General features: G+C 44.2%; 1 protein-coding gene across 1 annotated transcript in view; it reads right to left on the reverse strand.

The window, feature by feature from the left end:
• The window catches only part of ANKIB1 (ankyrin repeat and IBR domain containing 1), a 92,462-nt gene extending 74,649 nt beyond the window's left edge, over nucleotides 1-17,813 (reverse strand). The window contains exon 1 of the mRNA XM_084260427.1: nucleotides 17,769-17,813. The gene's annotated coding sequence lies outside the window, so the exon portion shown is untranslated. The remainder of the gene's footprint in view (nucleotides 1-17,768) is intronic.
• Nucleotides 17,814-20,178: the final 2,365 nt, after the last annotated feature.

Raw genomic sequence — 20,178 nt, forward strand, 5'->3', positions numbered from 1 at the left:
TGCACATGGGCTTTTCCTGCCATGACCAGGCTGCTGTGACTGGGATGCGCGTTCCCTTCCTGCTACCTCCCTAGCCAGGCATGCCTCCTGACATAAGGGAAGACTTTCACTTCAATTCTACCAATCCTGGCTGCAAAGCAGTGACAGCAGACATCTGGCCAAAGACAGCATATGGCCACCTGAGACTACACAATCCAGCCTGCTCATGTAAAAGAACAGGCTCACCACTGTTGGGCAAGTCACCATGTCTCTGAAGCTTGTGACGAGCCCATTTACCTTCCTCTACCATGACTGATAAAGCTGCTCTTAAGCAGCCTGACTTATCGCTAGGGGAAGTTCAATTATCAATCCAACACTTGCTATGTACTGGTAGAACTTCCACGTGGCTGCCTGAGAACGAGACACAAATCCACCAAGAGAAGTTCCAAGCACACAGAGTGTGTCAGAAGAATAATCCCACTGCTAGTTTTGTTGCATGTATCTGTGGGAGCAAAAGCAAGACGTGGTAGGTGAGACATAAGCTGGAAGAACCAGCTGTATTAGTTTCAGTTCAGTAGCTCACAGAGTTGTGATGCTCAGGACCCCCTGGCCACCACTTCATGAAAAACCTGTCCCAGCACCAATGAAACACACAGGCACTCAATTAAGAACAGTTCTTCCTGGTTGGGAAGTAAAAGGCACCACAAGAAAAACAAGACGCCCCAAACAAACCAAGCACATTTCATTTTCCCCTGCACTTCTTGTTCCAGTCTTGGGGTGTTCTCCTCCCTAAGGTCCACTTCCCTGTTGTCACTGCACAGATCAGTGTGTGACCTCTTGCAGGCTTCTCTGAAAGCTTCAGAAGTTATAAAATCATTTTTATAGTTATTACGAAGTATGCACTTAGCAAGCAGGAAAACTGCCTCCATTACCTTTTTATGACACTAATGTTGTTTGAGACAGAAGGCAGTTTCTAAAGTGGTTTTAATTGACACGAGAGCTGATCCTGCCCTTTCTGTTTCTGATCCACTCCCTTCTGTTCGTCTGTATTTCTGCACTTTGCCTTTTTTGAACTGGCATGTGCCAGAGAAGCAGAATAGGTGTAACTCAGATCAGTTCCCTCTTCTGGCTTTTCTTCCTGGATGCTGATGGTCCAAATGGCCAGAGCATGGCAGCAGTGATAGGGCAGCAGGATTATTTGCACCAGTGCACACTGTAAAGAGTGGAAATACTTTCAAACCAGTGTTTGTTCAAACTGAAGTGCAGACAGAAGCAGAAACACCAGCAATATGCAAAGTGTTGCAAAGCCCACAGTCGCACCACAGGGTGCTAGAAGCAAGGCAGGAGTGTACCAGCACCACAGTGTTGCAGTCAAAGCCATTTTCAGGAATTTTCTCTTGCAGCCCAGCACCATTTTGTTAGCTGTGACTCTGACAGTGGTAGTGCATTCAGAAGGGGCTGGAACATGGGCCATGGACTGAAGGATGCAGCTGGGTAGAGTGGGAGTCTGCAGATACCAAGCAGGCACCACAGCACCAGAGGTAGCACTGGCTGCTGCAAACTGCACCCAAGCTTGCACGTGCCCCTGCTGAGCCACATACAAAGGAGTACCAAACTGAGTCAGGATGTAAACTCCCAACAAACAACTAATACAGCATCTTCACCCTAGTCCTTCCCCAAAACGTCAGCAGAACTGGTACCTGTGTCCAGATAATTGTTAAAAGCAACCGCAGACCATAGAATCATAGAATGGTCTGGGTTGGAAGGGACCCCAAGGATCATAGAGCTCCAACCCCCCTGCCACAGGCAGGGACACCAACCTCCAGGCCTGGATCTACACAAGGCTGCCCAGGGCCCCATCCAACCTGGCCTTGAACACCTCCAGGGACGGGGAATCCAGATGCTATTCCAGTGTCTGATACTAAGCAAGACACAGGTAAAGACAACTAGAATCACTGTCCAACAGACAGTGAAAGCACACAAGTGAGCTTACATTTACTAGAGGGCAAAGAAACCTCAGCTCTGCTACCCTGGCAGTCAGAAAGCAAGAGTAAGGCAAGAAGGTACTTGTGAAAGGTGTTTGGCTTAGTTGCAGGAGCCCATAAGCCTGAGTTCTCTGCTGAGAACAAACTCTAACTTGGCACAATACTTTTTGACCAGGCTTGAAGGTGGTGGGGGTGGCAAGAAATAGATGTAACATAGTTCCCACCCACTTGCTCTCTGGGAAAGGGTGATCTTTAACATCAGAACATCTTCCCTTCCTTCCCTCCTGTATCACATATCCTGTTGTATCGTATTTTGTAATAGATTTAAAACTTGCTGGGGAGCAATCCAGGGACACGATTTTCAACTGCTGGTGGATGTGTAGAATCAAAAAAGTCCTGGTATTCACTAAAGGATTTAAGTCTTAACATTTCTGAAAGCTTCAACAGGCACAAACAGCTTTAAAATGTCTACTCTGGTGTCACCCTGTATACTCAAATAACATCCTGCATAGCAAGAAGCATGTTCTACTTGCATTAGACTACTCTCTAGACTCAAAAAAGGAAAAGGAACAAGAAGTGAGAGAAAGGAAACAGTATTACAGTGGAAGTAAGAAGCCCCTCTGAAGCAAGCACCTAATAATTTAAAGAACAGCTGACTAACAATACAGAATATGGAAAAAAAACAAACCCCAACCCTCTATAAAGAGATTAAATAAATAGAAAGGACTCCTTTTTCAAATTGTGGTATGTGTGAAAATATATCATATTGCACTGGAAGGGTGTGAGGTTGGAATTTTCCAGGAATCAGGGATGCTGGAACCACCTACTCGAAAAGGGACATAATCCACCTATGCAATAGCTTGCTCATTTTCAGGATGTAATCAAATGTCTGTGTAACATGGGAATCCTATTTCCTTAATTAATTAGGACAGCAAACAGTACTAAAAAATAGCCCAAAACTTTGCATTTTACAGCCTCATATCCCACTGAATCAATTTTGAAAAAAGAATACTGCTCTCAGGTCTTCAATTCTATGTGGACAAATTTTAACATTTCCTTTTTGAAGAACGCAACACAGATAAAAAGAGAAACAATTCTTTATAAGAAGCACCCTCAATTGTAGGAAATCAGGGCCACAGCATACAATTACTGCATCAGAGGATTTCTTGGGTGCCCTCAGTTACAACTGTTTTGATACAACAGCTGGGTAGGCAGTCTTGGAAGGACAAGACAGGAATCATCAGAAGGAGTTTGAGAAAGGAGACCCAGGCAACGCTGGGGAAAAGAAAATATAGAATAGCTAAAGTAGGGTATGGTTAGAGTAGACTCTCTGGCGTTAGGAATGCGAAAAGATTTATTTTCACAGTAAGCTGTAGGTACACTGGTTCAGGAATACTTTTTTCTTCAAAGTTCATACTGAAGTTTTAAGTTTCAAAATGAAACTTCTTTGAACGACTCCATTTAGCACTAACCCAGTCTGCTTTGATCTGCATGTGATCATTATTTTGAAGGAGTTGAAACATGCTGAGGACACCCAGAAAATACTACCTGGTTTTGCTAGAAAATGTGTAATTCATACAGAAGTTATTCCCAAGAAACACATGATTTAGGGGTTTAGGATTTCTTCCTCTGTGCTCATGAGCAGGTGCTAAAAGTGAGAACCTCTGTATATCTGCAACACAATGAAGGACATAGTTATTAGTCATGGCTACTCTCATACCACAACCAACAAGACTGAAGTTAAATCAGTATAATTTATTCAGTATACTTTTAAGGCTTGTGACTAATTTAGGAGAAACTTGACTCATCTCTTCTTAGAAATCCATATGAATAGTTAAAACTCTGTGTGTGTGTGGGGGGGGAACAACCAATCACCTTCCTAGAGACGGATTTTAAAACTCTGGTCCTCCACACGGATTCCTCACTTGCATACATAATAGGAATGAAAAAATTCAACAGGATTTCTGAATTGAGCTCAGTGAGGCTGAATTTAAAAGTTATTTATATGAAATAAAGACCAAATCAATAGGCACTTTACACTGCACTTACAGTAAAATTATGTGACTGTTTAAGTTTGCTTATTTTACATTGTAATAACATCCAAGGTAACAGAGACTAAAACCTCCAAATTATCTCTTCTTACTTAAGCATTAAAGCAATGTATTTTGTACTAGAACATACTGCCTGTCTACCTCCCATTCCAGAAAAATGAGTTTAACCTCATATTCCTTTACTGTGTAAATATAAACCTCAAACTTGCTTATGGGAAAGTTTGGATTTATGAATTTGAAAAAAAAACACCTATACTAAAAACCCAGCCCCAACAACTCAAAACAGAATAAACCTGTATTCCAATTAAAGTTATATATTTACTTCATTGGATGCACAAGAAGCTCCTTCTGCATAGCAGGAAAAAAAAAAAGTCATAGAAAAAAACCTCAACAACAAACCCAATGTTATTTAAAAATACAGAACTCTGAAAAAAGATGTCTCATCCAGGATTAATCTATTTCATTACAGACACATCGTAATTCAAAGCACTACACTTAGCACTTCAAATATTTGACTATGCAGAAGGCAGGTTAAAAACCAGGGTTTGAGCCACAGAGTGGAATTTACATAAGATATTCATAGCATTCTCTTCTGCAAAGCTCCACAGTCCTCTGGGTCACAGGCTTCAGTTGGGCCAGAACCAGCTGCATGCCAAAGGACCAAGAAAATGGTTGCTTTTACAACCATAACATCTGATATGGAGCAAGCACTTACTTACATTGGAAGGAACCTCTGGAAGTCAATTGCTTCAATCCTCTACCCCGGGCAATCTTCAAAGCTTCAAAATCTACTCATGCTGTTCTCAGTTAAGCTCACAGTACCTCTAAGGACGGAGATCCCACAGGCCCTCTGGGCAACCTGTCCCAGGATTTGACCACCCTCACAATCTAATTCCTTTCCTAATGTCTAATTGAAACATCCCTTGCTGGAACTTTTTGTGTTGCCTCCAAACCTGTCCCCTAGCTCCTCCAAAAAGTCTGGTTCTGCCTTCTCTGTACCCTCCATTAATTGAAAACATGATCCTCCCCATGGCCTTTTCTGAACTCTGAGGACATTCAGCTCTTCTAGCTTCCCTTTCTACACTATGTTCTCCTGCCTCCTCATTATCCTGGCAGTCTTCCTCTAGACCTGCTCCAGTACATTAGCATCTCTCCTATACTGGGGAATGCAAAACTAGACACTGTTTCAGATTCAGTCACACAAATGTCAAGCTGACATAAATACTTCTCTTAGCTCCTGTCTTCATTATTGCTAAGTAAAGGCACATTGCTGACTCACATTCAACTTGGTGTCCACCAGGAAAGTGATGTCATTTGCTCCAACATCGCTTTCTTGTCACTGGTTCCCAGCCTGTACTACTGTGTGGGGTTATTCTGGTTCAATTTTCAGATTTCTTGTTGAACACCATGAGGTTCTTGTCAAACCATTTTCTCTAGCCTATTGAGGTCCCTCAGGAGCGCAGCCCTGCCCTCCAGTACACACAACCTCGTGTCATCAACAAGCTTGCTGATGGTGCATTCCACCACCTCATCCAGGTAGTTAATGAAGATTATAAATGCAAAATGGCACTATTTGATCTTACTGAATACTAATTATCATGTCCTGAAAAGGATAAAGGACTTCCGTGTAGTTTAATTTTACCTAATTAACAGGTTGGTAAATGGGATGTTACAAAGAACTTGTATTTCAATACACAAGCCACCAAATAAAGTCTCTTCAGTATTTTTTTTTTTTAATGGGCAGTTTGTGCTTGGTGACTCACTGAAATAGCTCCAATGAAAGATTTCTCTCCAACACATCGTTCTAAATATGGGAAACTAAATGCTTAAAGTATCTATGTCAGTGACTCTCCAGAAGTCAGGCAAAAGGGCCTAAATTAAGAGCTACTGTATATTTGTACTGCAATGAGCTACAGAGCTGTTGGTATGTCTCAACACTGCTGGCTGTGCACCTCTACACACAAGCCATCAGAGAATGCAAGTAACTGGAGGACTTTTACAGAGAACAAACAAAAACTGTCTTAGAATTGTAAATAACAATGCTGCATAGGCCTTGATTATTTGCTTTTACAATTTTGTAGTAGAACTATTTCTACAGAATAAAAGTGTCAGATCACTGCTGCAGTATTGTGTTCTGCTATCATGAAGTTTGTTACACAGCTGCGTCTCAAGTCTTGAGCTTTGAAGTATCAAAATCCTCACCTTATGGGTACAAAGTAACTTCAATGACTTAGCAAATTTGCATGAAATCACATCAGTCAGTAAATTCTTTAAAATCTTAAAACATATAACCTGCATTATTAGCACAGCTGGAACTTTGGGCTTCAGAGTTTAGTAGCCACACACTTTTGCAGTTTCTTCATGACAATGATGAAATTCACCATTTTGATAGACTAACAAGAAATTTTCTGGCCTCTACTCTACCAGGACATTTCTAAATGTCTTTCAACATAATAGAGTTAAGAGGACATTAATACATTTGCTTTCCCCCCAGCTGCTGAGAGATCTAGAACACAGCAGAGCCAACTGGATTTAAAAAAAAAACAAAACCAAACAAACAGCAAAACAAAAATCACCTTAAAAATAGTAACAATTCTGCTAGTAATTTACACATGCATGGTAATAAGAAAACCAGTATTTCAGAGGAAACTTCTATTGCAACAATATTTACAGATTGCTACTGCTGAAAATTGGTCCTGATGTGCACCCAGCCTTGCAGATATTATTTTTGCATCTTACATAGTAGTTAATAAAGATACAAAGAAAAATTGCAGTTACATACCACAGCAGTACAGTAACAAGCCCTTAGTACAGAGAAGAGTTTCTTAGTAAATTATAGCAGCCCTAAAATTCCTATTCTTAAGTCTATAATTTTAATAGAACCAGTATTTAATATAATGGTAGTGAAAAACAAGACAAATACATATAATAATCTTTTATCACAGTTTTTCAGCTATTTCTCCAAGTCTGGTTTGTAACAGGAAATATTTCAATCATAATTATCATCATTATCAATGCTTCATCTGTAAAATAAACTCTTGCCTTTTAACAGAGGAAGATTTTGCATTCCTACACAACAGCTTTGATAGAAAGACACAATTTTTAACTTCATTTATTAGAATTCCTATTAGAAATCTATTTGAAATAAAAGGGGCAGGGGAATTGCTACCCCAATTAACATCTGTGAAAGCTCCTTGAAAAGGAGATCTTAATTGGACTGCAAACACAGCTTAAACAAATATGTATAAAAAATACAATTTTCTTCACTAAATTATTTCATTTGTAGTATTTTACAACCAAGACCAAAACCAGCTGCATGCAAACAGGACAGGATGTTCCTACAGTCATTTAAAGTGCCTGCTATGAAAACAAGCAGGACCTGTTTTTAAACCAGAATTCTATTTGTAAACTAGAAAAATCTAATTCTTTTCTGTGCTAAATTCCAAGAAGAGTGATCATCAGGTGACGTACTTGGGGCAGAGAATCAGTTTCCAACTTATGTTTACTTTTAGCTGCAATTGAATACAGAGTACATAAAGCAGACAAGAAATATGCCATTAGTATACACATAATTAGCATTACATATGTTAAGTGATTTTTCCCTGAAGTATCTCTGAAACTACCAAAGCTGTATCTTTACTCAAGTCATCTTTCATTAAAAGAAGGGGAGAGGGTGGAGATCACCAACAGTCCTATAGGACATCATTCCAAAGTCAGTATTTCAGTTGAGACGTCTACTATAGAATCAAAGTGTGTAAGAATTTTCACAATTAGTCACACACATCCTTTTACCACCTTTCAAATATGTTATCTCACATATTACCCCCCCAGCTGACATGAGCTACTGGAGTCTAAGTGAAACCAAGTCAAAATAAAATGTTTTCCTCTCTGTAACTATTAATTCTATGTGAACTACAGTTTGATCTTAATTCAGGGTGGTATTCACATAAAAACTTGCCCACTTGAGTTAATTTTCCCTTAGTTTATCTTGTTTCTTGCCAGCGCTTTGTTTCACAGACTATGAGAGACTATGTGTCTCTCCTCCTGTTTTCATCTGCCAAGAACTGTTTAAGATTTTCTGTTTGCACAGCACTGCCGGATCATTGACAGTGTTCAAAAAAACACCCTCAAACCAACACCACACTGTGTCTAAAATTGTGTCACCCATCCAATTAACATCATGAGACAGAGGTGTCAGGTAAGTATAACACAGCATACCAGCCATTATCACAGCAGATGCTGCTGAAGACAATCCTCACTCCATAAAAAAACCCCAAACGTTCTGCAAGAGTAGATCAAAGCTATGAGGTATTCATGTTGTCAGCAGAAGAAACAAATGTTTGCTTCAAGAAGTACAAGGCAACAATGAAACACAACAAAAATAAAAAAGAGGAAAGGATAAAAAGAAACAAGAAAAATAAGAATACTCAGAAGTCAGAGCATCTTATAAATAGTATGTAAAATAAATACAGATGAAACACCAACACCAAGACAGAACAGCAACTGCAAGGTATGGCAGAGACACTGTATAAAAGAGAAGTAACATGAACCTCAACAGTAGTAGCCATCATGGTTTGAGGATATAAACAGACTTCACATTATTGACTTGCATAAATGGAGAAAGATTTAACTGCATCAGATTTAAAGACACTGCATGAAAAAAAAAAAATCTTCCTCCATGGAAAGTATTTTAGTAGTTTACTCCAGAATTTGAAAGCAAGCAGTGGACCTTTTCTTCCCACCTCTGATAATGACTCCTGAAAAAAACCCCTGCACACTTAGATAAAAGAACTTATCCCACATTACAGAAAAATGACCTCAAATTGCAAGCATTTCTATAAGTTATATGTAGGAGATATACAAGTAGTGACTTACTTTCATGCTGAATATAGAGAATAGCCTACAACCAATTAGCTTCTTCAAGAGCAAAACTATTCTCTTTAGGTTTTTTTTAGTTTTCAAACCCTACTGTCCAGTTACCAGAAGCCAACTAGTACCATGTACAGTCTTGCAGATGGTTCAGAAATTGATCATTCTTCAGCTTTTCCTCTAAACTCTGCTTTGCTTCAGAATACTTAAGTCAGAGAGGGTTATGCCAATGCCTTACAGACTGTAAATAGAGAAACTGTAAATATAAAGGGAATAGTTCAGATCATTCCAGGAAACCTGTAACTCACTCAAAATACCACAAAAAGCTTGGATACGCCTCAACTGTATTTCTTACCACAGCCTTTATTATCAAGCAACGACTAAGTGTTTCACAGCAGTTTAAAAATACTCCTTTAAAATGAATATACACCACTGGCTACATGACAGTCCTATTCCATGGAACTTGGTGATTGAAGCATTTCTAAAAGTCTTTTTGTTTTACTTACTTGCATGCTTCTTGGGTGCTATTTTCACAATAAAAGCTTATGTTAAAATTGAATACCTGTTTTTTACTGTTCTTATTTTTCTTGGAGAGAAAAGGAAATGCTGAATGCAACGAAGAGATACAGAAAAGCAGTAGCCAATAACTTAAGTTTCCAATTCATGGAATGCTATATAGCACAGCAGACTACACCAAAGAAGTTAAAATCACGTAATTGTTTTTGCTGGAAAAGACCTTTAAAATCAAGTCCATCCATTAACCTAATACTGACAGGTCCACTACTAAACCATGTCCCTCAGCACCACACCTGGACATCTTTTAAATATCCCCAGGGATGGTGACTCAAGCACTTCCCTGGGCAGCCTGTTCCAGTTATTAACAACCCTTTTGGTGAAGAAATTTTTCCTAATATCCAATCTAAACTTCCCGTAGGGCAACTCGTTACCTGGGAGAAAAGACCAATTCTCGCCTCGCTACAACCTCTTTCAAGGAGTTGTGAAGAGCAGTAAGGTCTCCCCTCAGCCTCCTTTTCTCCAGGCTCAGCAACCCCAGTTCCTTCAGCTGCTCCTCATAAGACTTGTGCTCTAGACCCTTCACCAGCTTTGTTGCCCTTCTCTGGTGTGGTGGGCTGACGCTGGTTGGAGGCCAGAGGCTCACAAAGCTGTTCTATCAACTCCCCTCCTGAGCTAAACATGGGAGAAAATATATAGTAAAAGGCTTATGAGTCAAGGACAGAGAGAGATTATTCAGCAATTAATGCCATGGGCAAAACAGACTCAACATGGAATAAAACACATCTAATTTATTACCCAGTCAAAACAAAGTAGGATAATGAAAAATAAAACATAAAACACCTCCCCCCCACCCCTCCCTTCTTTCCAGGCTCAACTTTATTCCCAATTTCTGCCCCCAGCAGCACAGGGGGACGGGGAACAGGGGCTGCAGTCAGTTCATCACAAGCTGTCTCTATCGTTCCTTCCTCCTCAGTGGGAAGATCCCACACATTCTTCCCCTGGTCCAGAGTGGGGTCCCTCTCAAGGGAGACACTCCTCAATGAACTTCTCTAACGTGAGTCCTTCCCGTGGGGGCTTCATGAACTGCCCCAACGTGGCTTCCATAGGGTGGAAGTCATCCAAGTCATAAGCAGCCAGTTTCTCCAGGAGAGCGCTGTGGGAAATCGTGCCAAAAGCTTTACTAAAGCCTAGGCAGGCAATATCCACAGCCTTTCCCTCACCCAATAAGCAGGTCAGCTTGCCACAGAGGGAGATCAGGTTAATGAAGCAAAACCTACCTTTCATGAACCCATGCTGAGGGCCTCTCATTGTCCTGTACATGTGGCGTGACAGCACTCAAGATACTGGCCAGGGCCCAGCACAGCGTGGTAAGTTGTGCCTCTTTGGAACAGCCACAGCATTTTCTTTTCAAACACTCTACCACTTTATCAGGGTCCTGTAGTTGTTCTGGAGTGAAGTTCCAAACCATTGGAGGTGTGCATTTCTCTAGACACCTGCCCATACTGTCCCACATGTCAAGCCACCCATTGCTATCAAGACTGTGGGCAGATCTCTGGGCAGTTCTTAGAACAGTTTTTTGTAACCCTAAGCAGGACTTACAACACATTCAGGAGACACAGCAATAGGAGCATGCTGGCTTCAACCTCCCAAAAATATTAACGATTCTCAAAAGCTGTTGTAACCAGCCTGAAAGAAAAAGGGAAGGAGAAAGAGAAGCCCCCTGTCTTCCCCATAGATTTGGTACAATTATTAATAAGTTCCAAGAGATGTCATCTGAGGCATGGGCATGACAGCAATGCCACATGCAAATACCAGCTTAACCTCATGACCACTGATGTTATCATATTAGTTATATGGTAGTCAGTATTACACAGTACTGCAAAATGAGAATCCTACCTCCTCTCCCAGAGGTGATAAACAGCACCACAGGAAATACATACAGCAAGTAAAGGTTTAAATAACACAGCCATGTGAACAAACCTCTATTGTGACCAGTAACTGTTTAACTAATATAAAAAACGTGTGTAAGAAATTTGTTTTAACATGCTGTGGTCAGATCTGTTGTTATCTCAACCCTTCAAGTTGGGTGCCAAAAAGGGCTGTCCTGGGTTATGCCCAACCAGCACTCTAAAGCCGCTTGCTCGCTCACAGTGCCATTTGCTCACTGCCCAGAACTCAATGCCCAGCCCAGCCCCAAGCAGTGATGCTTCCTCCATGGCCTGCCCCCTCCCTTTATATACAGAGCTCAATGTCATATGGTATTGACTATCTCCCCTTGGCTAGTTTTGGTCCACTGTCCTAGCTGTGTCCTCTTACCAGCTTCTTGTGAAAATTAACTCTATCCCAGCCAAAAGAGACAGATGGAGATTCTCCTTAGTGCTTTTGTTGCTGATGCATTTACAGAAATATTTTTATTGACTTCTACAGCAGTAGCCAGGATATGTCCTAGTTGAGCTTTGGCCCTTCTAATTTTCTCCCTGCATAACCTCATGATACCCTTGCAGAGCTCCTGAGTTGCCTGCCTTGTCTTTCAAAGGTCATAAACTTTCCTTCTTTACCTCGAGTTCCAGCCAAAGCTCTCTATTCAGCCAAGCCAGTCTTCCTTCCTGCTAGCTTGTCATTCAGCACACAAGGACAGCCTGCTCCTACACCTTTTAAGTTTTCCTTCTTGAAGACTGTCCAGACTTCCTGGACTCCTTTGCTCCTCAGGACTGCTCGCCAAGGCTCTCTGTCAACCAGGCCCCTAAACAGGCCACCACCTGCCCTCCAGAAGTCCAAGGTGTCAGTTCTGCAGACTCTCCTCCTTACATCTCCAAGAATGAAAACCTTTTATTTCACCATCCCTATGCCCAAGATGGCCTCTAACCATCACATCCCCTACAAGTCCTTCTCTGTTTGCAAACAACAGGTCCAGCAGGGTGCCTTCCCTAGTTGGCTCACTCACCAGCTGTGACAGGAAGTTCTCCTCCACGCACTCCAGGAACCTCCTGGACTGTTTCCTCTCCACTCTATTGTATTTCCAGCAGACGTCCGGTAAGTTGAAGTCCCCCATGAGAACAAGGGCTAGCAATTGTGAGACCTCACAGCTGCTTACAGAGTATTTCATCTGACTTCACTCTGGTTGGGTGGCCTATAACAGATGTTACCTGCCTTGTTGGACTCCCCTGATTCCTACCCATAAATGCTAATCACCATAATTAAGCTCTAGAATATCAAAACACTCCCTAACACACAGGGCTACCCCATCACCTCTCCTTACTTGCCTATCCCTTCTGAAGAGTTTATAACCATCCATTGCAGCACTCTGGTTCTGGGGGCCATCCCACCATATTTCCATGACGGCATGATATCACTTTTCTTCCACACAAAGACTCCCAGCTCCTGTTTGTTGACCACACTGTGTGCACTGGTGTAGCTGCACTTTATTTGGGCTACTGATCCTGTCACATTTTTGCAGGGAAAACACTAATTCCTAAATGACCTTGTGTCTTTACTGTTACATGGACCTTCATCCTTTGCCTCCAATGAGATAGCAGACTGAAGGACCTCAGTAACACACTGCCCCTCAAATATTGACATGCTGTGCTCAGGCTGATCTCTAGCCTGATTTTATCCCTTCCCCCTTCAAATCTGCTTGAAAGCTTCATCAGTGAGACCTGCTAACTCCTATTTACAGATTCTTTTCCTCCTTTGAGACAGGTGTCCCCCGTAACATACAGGCCTGATGTTGACTAAACCGACCTATGAACAAAACCCCAAAACTTCCACTGGTAACACCAGGCTTGGAGGTACTCAATCTGCTGCCTCTTCCTGTTTCTTCCCTCATCATTCTCTGCAACTGGAAGGATAGAGAAGGGCACTACTTATGCTCCTGATCCCTTAACCAGTTGTCCCAACGCCCTGAAGTCTCTTTTGATTGCCCTGGGACCTCTTGTTGCAATTTCACTGCTGCCTACCTGAAAAAAAAAAGAAAAAAGGATAATAACCTGAGGGCCATCACAGGTAGGAAGCTCTCTCTTCACATCTTTAACATAGGCCCCAGGGAGGCAGCAGAGTTCCCTAAGAAGTGGGTCTGTTCTGTATATCGGGTCCTCTGTCCCTTTCAGAAGGGAGTATCCTACGACAATGACTCAACTTTTCTTCTTTATGAGAGCAGTTGTGACATAGAGCACTGGCAGACAACCTCAGTGACACCTCCAAGCTAGATGAACCATCATCCTTGTTACTGTTCATTTCCACTTGCAGTCTCGTACCTATTATGCAAGGGCACCTGGGAAGGTGGAGTGGTCACACAGGAGATGCACCTGCTGTGCTGAGCAAGAACTTGTCACCACTGCCCCTCATCCCTTAAGTCACTGAGTTCCATCAGGCAGCAAGAGGACAGGGAATCCTCTGTATCATGTGTTCTCTAAGTTCTTGAGGTACATCAAAATGGTAAGCACAAGCCACTGGGAAACTCCCTTAAGTAGGGAAAATCCCCGAGAGATTTAATGACGTGATCTCCCACATACAAGCCTGCACACAAGAACTGTTTTGTACATACTTAATAATACACTGTCTCAGCTGTCATGATGTAATATTTAAACTACACTAACATTGTCAAAGAATAACATTACTATACTGCAAGCTGTGTGCAAAGATTGATTCCTAGCTGGAAGTTCAGGCACCAACATAAAACCTACTGTTAGAGAAATAATTCCGGCCCCTTGTCTTCCTTGTCAGTACAAAACTGAAGAAGAAAAGTTACAAGAGAAACTCTACAGACAACACTGTCACACAGCTGCTCTGGAAAGTCACCAGAGCCAGGAAGGATCCCAGGCATACATCAGAGAGGCTCTTCTATTTCCCTGCAGTAATCCATTTACAACCTGTAACTGTATTTTTACTGCAATTATCCTTCAACAGTAAGAGTTCAGAATTTATGGGCGTTAAAATATAAACCAAAGCAAAACCAATAAATGAAAAACTCCCTTATGCAGCTCCAGCAAAACCCCTTAAAGAAAATTCAAGGCTACTAGCAGTACTGCAAAGTAGATTTAGGTCAAAAAAGGTATTAATCTTATCTAAAAGTACAGTGATTCTCTTGTTTGAAAAACAGGAGTTAAAGATACACATAAACATGAATCTGAAGCATTAATCTATATGATATACAAGATGTTTGTAACTTCTGAAAATTACTTTTAAATACTAAAACCAAGAATACGGGAAGAGGACTGAAGAAATAACAAGTCTCCCTCAGACAACCTCTGCACACCAATAAGAGAAAACCCTGGCTGATTTTACATTTTTTCTTTCTATTTTCATAGCAGAATTTCAGGTATGTGAGACTAAAAGCAAAGAAGCAGAAAGCAAGGACTGTACTGTTAGAGCATGGAGGGTAAAGCGAATTCAGAAAACATCCTATAAAGACAACAAAGCAAGTGACCAGCATCTATCTTACTCCAATGTAATTTTTAGACTAATAAACTGAAGATATTCTGCTATGGCTATACTATTTTTTGACATTAGATAGATAAGTAGATACACACATACATATAAAAACATAGATTAAGAAAATCTGGAATGCAAAACATACTATTTCACTGATACTAGAGAAGACAATCTAATATTCCACAAAAAAAAAATAATCAAGAGAATCACGGAATGGTTTGGGTGGGAAGGAACCTTTGAAGACATCACATACAAACCTCCTACCATGGGCAAGGATATCTTTCACTAGACTGGGTTGCTCAAAGCCTCATCCAACCTGACCTTCTGACACTTCTGACTGCCGGGCTTCCACAACATCTCTGGGAAACCTGTGCCAGTGCCACACCATCCCCACTGTAAAAAATGTCTTTCTTACTCCCAATCTAAACCTACCCTCTCTCAGTTTATAACAGTTGTGCTTTGTCCCATCACTACAGGCCCTGGTAAAAATGCGTTTTCCATTTTTGTTGCAAGCCCTTTTTATACACTGGGGGGCTGCAACAGGCAGCATTCTCTTCTCCAGAAGGGTATGCTGCCTGCTGGAGCATTCTCTTCTCCAGGCTGAACAAACACAACTCTCTCAACCAGTCTTCACAAGAGAGGTACTCCAGCACTCTGAACATCTTTGTGACCCTTCTCTGGACTCACTCCAACAGGTCAATGTCTTTTTTTGTACTGGGGACCCCAGAGCTGGACACGGTATTCTAGGTGGGGTCTCACAAGGGCGGGATAGAGGGGCAAAACCACCTTCCTGAACCTGTTTGTAACATTTCATTCCATGCAGTCCAGGATACAGTTGGCTTTCTGGGCTGCAAGCATACATTGTCAGCTCGAGTCTGATTTTTTTCCCACTAGCATCCTCAAGTCCTTCTCAGGGCTGCTCTCAACCCATTCATCCCCCAGTCTGTGTGATACTGGGGACTGTCCTGGTTCCAGGTGGAGGAACTTGTGCTTGACCTTCCGAAGTGGCACACAAAGACCATTCTTACTGGTTCCACTTTAAACATGGGAAACATTTAGTGCTTGTGAAGAAAACTAATAGTCTTTAGGTAGACTTCTCTGGTTTGAACTTTTAATATGATATAATCTGGCATGAAATATCCTTTGCCCTTAAAATTTACACATGTGATTTCAGTAACATTCCATGGAAAATTATGCGATGTATTTTGGGAAGAGGGAAGGAAAGCAGTAAAAAGTCTTTGATTATAATGGTGTTGAAAACTTAACAATTTTCTTTGTTGTTTTGGACATTTCAGAATTTCCATAGGGCTGTTTTTCAAGCAAAACAGCTCTCTCTCTGGTATGTATCATTATCAATTATGTAAATATAATAATGTGATTAGAAAAATAACCGGATCAGCACACATATTGGTAACCTCCAGCTTCTCAATTTTTCTTCTTAATGGCATGAGTCACCTTAGCAAAAGCAACAAAACTTCAGTAGTGACATCTATGACAACAACAGAGACTATCTCCTAGTTTTCAGATTCCAAAGTGAAGTTAATCAACTAGTCAGCTAAGGGTAACACAACTCCTAAACAGCAAAGCTAAAATAAAACAAACAACCCCACCCAAACCACATATACACAAAACAACAATTAACCTAAAAAAAAATCCCCTCCCCCCCTAAAAAATCTCCACCCCACCAAAAAAACCCTGCTAGCCAAACTAATTAACAGTTAATAAACAAAGCTCTACTACTGAAACAAAAAGCAATGCAGTGCTAATCAATCACAGCAGAGGTGTCACAGACCAGCGGGTGAGAAACTGCTCAGGACAGATTAAATCAGCCATAGTGTTAACAAGCTTTTATATAGTGAACAAAGGCATAATGACATTTTTAAAACCCATTTTTTATAGTTGTTCCATCGAACAAAATCTGACAGCTATAGAATTCATTCCCTTTTAAACTCAGATGTTTAGTTTCCTTTCATTTTCTGGACTGTGTATGTCTGATAGGAACATATAACCAACAGATATATGTAAACTTATAGACAATATATAACTATGTCTAGGAAACTTACTTAATTTTTGTCTTTTGGGTACTGATACTATTATTACTATAATATTACCACTATTGCTGTGGTTAGTTTGGTTTAGGGTTTTTAAAAAATATTTTCATTCATAATATTCTGCTGATGCATGTATGTATAGCATGTGTATATACATATATGAAGACAGAGCATCACAAACAGTGCTTAGCTTTTTCGTAGATTTCTAATAATATTTTTATTCAGGGGTAATATACTATATTATTCAAATATTTTTATTCTTTTGTTTAAGGACTAAAATTTGTTAAAGAAGGAACTGCCTGAGTATAGAACCACGGAAAGTCTGGGAATTAAAGTTTCCAAAAGAGTCTTCTGCAATGTGGTCTCTTATTCCTAAGGACTGCCTTTTACTCTTTCCATGTCCAGGGGAAAAGGGGGAAAAAAGTCGCTAGAAATTCTACCACTTCAGTTCTGCGCAGACACCTCAATTAAATAAGCCACATGGTCTTAGTTTAAAAATGCTGTTACTTTCCATATGACTAAAGCTTTGGGTTGTTGGGTTTTTCTTTTTTCCCCATGGAACAGTATTTTTCTGCTGTACCCAAGAGAGGTTAAAGAGAAACTAATCCACCACACTTCATATTGAAAATCAATAAGATGACAGTAAAGATGAAACACCCTACGCGTAAGGAAGACACAGTCTCTTCTCATTGTTAACCTCTACAGCTAATAATTCTCTCAGAAGCGGTCACTCCCTTTAGGGGATGTACTTAAATTACAGCACACCTACTGATGTTACATCTGCAACTAAAACTCCATCTCTGGACCTGGTAAGAACAGAAGTGCACTCAAAAGAGAGCGCATTATGAAGAAGAAAGCGCAATGAACAACGGCTGGTTTGCACTGACCCCTCCGTCGTTACAACTTAAGTTGTGGCATTAGCTCCCTGTCCTGCAGAGCATGTTTCTGTGACTCCACGTCTCCTCTGCGTACTACCTGACCTGTAAATAAGAGACAGACTGAGCAGCCGTGAGTTATCAAGGTTCTTCACTTTCAAAAGTCACCCAGTTTCCAGCATGTGTTTGGACATGTCTGTGCGAGCGATCCTGCGACTTACACACAACCGCTGCGGTATCAAAACTCGCTTCCCCCCCCCCCCCGCCCCCCCCGAGAAAAAAAATAGTAATTGAAGCAGGAGATGTGAGCGTCCAGCTCGGCCGAAGCCAGCCCGCTCCGGACGTTGCTCCCAGCCCGGCAGCAAGGTTACGCTGTCACCGCTCGCCCGCGCCACACGCTCCCGCTCCGGCCGCTCGCGCTTCTTCCCCTTCTGCCTTCAAGGCAAGATTCCCAGGCTGCGAACAAGGCGGGCATGAGCTCTACAGCGGCAGCTGGTTAAAGCCAGGCCAGCCGGCAGCTCCAAACTTTCCGACGGTCCCGGCCGAGGGAGACCGCCGCCCCGTGACTGCCGCCGCCGAGCGCGCACCCCCCTTCCCCCCCCCAATCCGGCTTGTTTCCGGGCGAGGACCCCCCCCCATCCCCGGCCTCCACCACCACGGGGCGCGGCGCCTGGCGAGAGCCTGGGCCGGAGGCCGCCTCTCTCCCCCCAAGAACAACTCACCCCAGCAGCCCCCCGCCTCCCGCCATTACGCTTCCCCACAGCCCCCTGCCCGCGCCGCCGGGGGCTGTCCCCACGCCGGCTGCGTCGCCGCGCCCCGAAACGGCCAGCCTCGATAACCTGCGGCTTGTTTACCTCCGCACGCCGGCGTTACCCTCTGCTCTCGCCTCCTCTCTCCCCTCCTGCCGACGGCAACGAGGAGCTGAGCGCCCCCGGAGCCGCCACCCGGCCCACCGCACCCGCGATGCGATGGGCTGCCGCCGCCCAGATATGCAAAGTCTTCCCATTGAGCCGGACTCGCCTCGCTCTCTCGCAGCCCCGCGGACCCCACCCGAGCCTCTCCAAGCGGCGCTGGGATTGCCGCCAGCACCGCGGGGCACTCACCGACTCCTCACAGGGGCTCTCCCTGGCCCATCCCGGCGCCTCCGCGCCCGCCACCCAGCGCCTCCATTTGCTCAGCGGCTGCTCCTTTCTCCCTCACTCCGCTCCGGATACGACGCCCCCTGGAGCGCCCGCTCCGCTGGGGCCGTCACTCGGCGGCTGAAGCGGTGGGGAGTGCCCGCCCGGCGGCAAGGCTCCCTCTGCGCGGGCAGGGCGTTGCGGCTACCGCCGTCTCGCTGCCCCTTTGTTCGGTGGAGGCTCCCGGCGGCGTGGCGGCGCTGACAGTCACCGGCGATGCTCTCCGGGCCCGGGCGGGCGCTTCAGCTCAGCGTCTCCCTGCCTGCCAGTAGCGCCTCATGCTCCCGGCCCGCAGCTCGGTCTCTCTCCCTCTTTCTCCGCCCGCGGTCAACAGCCGCCGGCGGCAGCAGCACAAGTTCAGGCCGCCGACCCGGAAACTCATCGGCAGCCGAGGCCCGCGGGGCTCCGACGGGAAGCGGATCCGCCGAGCCAGGGGAGGGAGCGGGGCGGGGACGGGGCGGAGCGGGACGGGATGTGTCGTGTGTCGGGAGCGGGGCCCGGGCGACGGGCGCGGTGAGAGGATGCGGCGGGGGAGGCGGCCATCGGCACCACCGACGAAGGCAAGGGAGGGAGCGAGCTGAGTCGGGGAGCTGCCCCTCAGGCTGGTGGGGCGGTGCTGAGGGCGTGGGAGCCGTTCCCGCTCCGCGGAGCAGCGGCGTGAGGCCCCGGCCGGCTCATGGGCGTTTCCCAGCCGTGAGGCGCGGAGCGGCGGGGCGGGTGCCGCCGCGGCTGGAGGTGGCGGCCGTGCGGGGCTGCTTTTCCCCGCGTCGTGCTTCTCTGTTGCGGCCCGGCTCCCTCCGCAGCGGTCTCGCTGTGATGGAGAGGGGGGTGGAGACCGAGGCCGCCGCTGTCCCTTGTGTGGAGTGTACTTGCGGCGGGACGGCCTTTGTCGTGGGGGTGGCGTGACTGTCCCCGGGGGAGGCGGGAGCCGCCCTTTGAGTTGTCCCGGCGGGTTCGGGGCTGCTGAGGGTGCCGGCAGTGGTGGTGAAGGAGGGGGAGAGGGCCGGCAGCGCTGAGGGAAGTCTGGTTCTCTTGAGACGCTAACAGGCTAGCGGCAGCTGGGTTTGGTTAGGGTCAGCTCACTGGCGTTGCCTTCCTACTCACCCCCGCCCTTTTACGTTCTCTAGTTTTGATTTCGGGAGTCGTACCCGCAACTCTGTTTCCCGGGCATCCTCACCCCGCTCAGGGTCTAGCGCGGAGCACTGGTACAGGGACTTCAGTCGCTGCTTACTGCCATGACTGTA

Source organism: Gallinula chloropus (genome assembly GCF_964237585.1).
Source record: "Gallinula chloropus genome assembly, chromosome: 2".
Lineage (NCBI taxonomy): Eukaryota > Metazoa > Chordata > Aves > Gruiformes > Rallidae > Gallinula > Gallinula chloropus.